At 39.1% G+C, this 2,799-nt stretch overlaps 1 long non-coding RNA gene across 1 annotated transcript; it reads left to right on the top strand.

Annotated features, from left to right (window-relative positions):
- The first annotated feature begins 2,538 nt into the window (after positions 1-2,538).
- LOC106532571 (uncharacterized) lies at positions 2,539-2,790 on the top strand. Its single transcript, XR_001312102.1, has 2 exons — positions 2,539-2,670; positions 2,748-2,790. It is a non-coding gene; the product is annotated as an uncharacterized LOC106532571 (long non-coding RNA).
- Positions 2,791-2,799: the final 9 nt, after the last annotated feature.

Raw genomic sequence — 2,799 nt, 5'->3', positions numbered from 1 at the left:
CCTATCCACGTCATCATTTACCCAGAATGCTTTGTGTGTAAACAAAATGGCCCCGTCCATGTTAAAATATATTTTTAAAAATTCACTAAACTGAACATCCTACAGTATTTTTACAGTCTTTATTTTACAGTTAAAATATATGTTTATCAAATAAAGTCTAATGTTGCAACTAATCGGGGATCCCTTTTAAGAAAATTTTCCAAAACCTGGCAAGATTAAAGTAAAGATCTAAACTTATTTTCATCAAGATCCATCAGCGCAGAGCAGATGATCCTGAACCTTTTGTATCTTTGTGTCTTTATTTGGATCCCCATTAGCCATTGCCATAACAATGGCTACTCTACCCAGGGTCCACAAACAAACAAACAAAAAATATTTATTTCCAAAAAAGTTAGACACACTTAATATAGCATTTGTAACATAGCGTATTAATTCATAAATATACATGTATAACACTTTATATTATAATGTAATGTTTTCATTCCTCTAAAGAGAACAGTTTTTTGTCCGGCACACCTGTTGCATTGTGGAAGAGTAAAACAACCTTTTAAAGCAGGCCTTGTGTAAAATGTGGCTAAATAAAAGTTGATTATATAAAACAGTTGGTATCTAAGAAAGCTTAAAAGGGCAATATCAACCTTATTTTTAACCAAGGGCCAACCTAGTCTTCTGTTCATACTAAGAACATTTGTGTATATGGAACAATTCACTGCAAGACACGCTGCTCTATTTTGGACTAATTGTAGTTTAGTTAGATATTTTTCTGAAGCACTGGGCCACATCATAGGGCAATACTGCAAGTGAGACATGACAACTGTGTTAATGATTTGAGGAATAAATTTTAAGGGTATGCTCAGTCTGCTGAGACCACTTTAGTTTGCTGTCCATGGTGACTCCCAGAAGTTTTATTTTTTCTACCYGAGTAATGGCTGTGTCATTTCTAGACGGGCCTAATTTTGAGTGCTTAATTTCCAGTTTGATCCAAACATGCTTTTGGTTTTAGATTAATTTAAAACTATTATTTTCACACCCATTTTACAATTTTCTTTAATTTGCTGGCTAGGGTACTGGACAGTGTGTCTAAAAAATGAACTTGACATACACTTTAATGCCAAAAGTATTTGCTCAACCATCCAAATGACTGTGAACCAGTGCACAAAGCAAGGTCCATAAAGACAGAGTCTGGTGTGGTTGAACTTGACTGGCCTGCACAGAGTCCTGACCTCAACCCAATAGAACACCTTTGGGATGAATTAGAGCAGAGACAGAGCCAGGCCTTCTGTCCAACATCAGTACGTGACCTCACAAATATGCGTCTGGAAGAATGTCAAAAATCCTCATAAACACTCCTAAATCTTGTGGACAGCCTTCAGAAGAGTTGAAGCTGTTCTAGCCTCAAAGTGTGGACCAACGTCATATTGAACCCTATGGATTAGGAATGGGATGTCACTTAAGCTCATGTGGGTCAAGGCAGGTGAGTGAATACTTTTGCCAATATAGTGTATCTCTAAGGCTGAGCCCGGCCACCCTACGAAGGAAGCTCATTTCAGCCGCTTGTATCCGGCATCTCGTTCTTTCAGTCATGAGCCATGCTTCATGACCATAGGTGAGGCCTGGAATGTAGGCAGACCAGTAAATTRAAAGCTTTGCATTTTGACTCAGCTCTTTCTTCACCRTGGCTAACCGAACCAATGCCATCATTACTGAGGACGAGGCCCTAACCTGTCGATCCATCTCCCGCTCGATCCTACCATCACACGTGAACAAGACACCCAGATATTTAAACTCTTGCACTTGAGGCAGAATTGCCAACGTAACATGGCGAAGGGGTTTTAGTACCCCCATGATCCCGGATATGATGTCTGGGGCATTAACCTCTGGTAGAGTCTACCATGGCAAACGGGCCTCAGGGGAGGGGTCCGACAAGACAAAGAGTGATGGGGCTCGGCCGGATGTAACCAAAAGGACTACACTTGGACCCACCACCCATTGGGAGGAGGGCTATCAAGGACCATCAAGGTCTGGTGTGATGCWTGCTGGGCAGCCGGCAAAAGACGGTCCCTAACCGTGCTGATTATTGTTCACAAAAATTGGCTCTAGGGACATGGTACAAAAGACTAATGCATTAATATTTTATATTTGGAGTTACTGATCTGTCCGATGTAGCAGAAGATTTTCCCATTTATTCTTGACACTCAAGTGAAATTGTTAAAAAGGGCACCATTTTAAATACTTTCAGTATTTAAGTATTTTTAAAAGCACATACTGCAGTACTTTTAAGTAATAATTTCACAAAGCCCTTTTTACTTCTATGGAGTATTATTTTACTTTGACTCAAGTAAGGAACTAAGTACACTGACCACCACTGATGGTGGGTGCTTATTTCGACCAGAGTCATCTAAAAATATGATTTCATATACTGTACGTACCTCCAACCTAATCTACAACTCTAAGCCCAATATCAGTAACAAGGAGAGATTACAGGTGCTGGTCATAAAATTAGAATATCATGAAAAAGTAGATTTATTTCAGTAATTCCATTTAAAAAGTGAAACTTGTATATTATATTCATACATTGCATACAAACTGTTTGTAACTTTTCTTTTCTTCTGTCTGCAGGATCCTGTTTACCAATTGATGTGCCACATGAAAGAGTCGACCTGCAAGATGGTAAGTAGGAAAAAACAAAGAACCCTGTGTGTGAAACATATTGTTTATGCAGTTTCTGTCCCAAAATGTGGCTTTAGGAAATGTCATGGAATTTCTCCAGTCAAAGGATACCAGGATTAACCAGCAAGC

This window comes from Austrofundulus limnaeus, unplaced genomic scaffold (genome assembly GCF_001266775.1).
Source record: "Austrofundulus limnaeus strain Quisiro unplaced genomic scaffold, Austrofundulus_limnaeus-1.0 Scaffold794, whole genome shotgun sequence".
Classification (NCBI taxonomy): Eukaryota; Metazoa; Chordata; class Actinopteri; order Cyprinodontiformes; family Rivulidae; genus Austrofundulus; species Austrofundulus limnaeus.
Note: the sequence above shows the minus strand (reverse complement) of the source record. Positions and strands in the feature narration are given on the sequence as shown.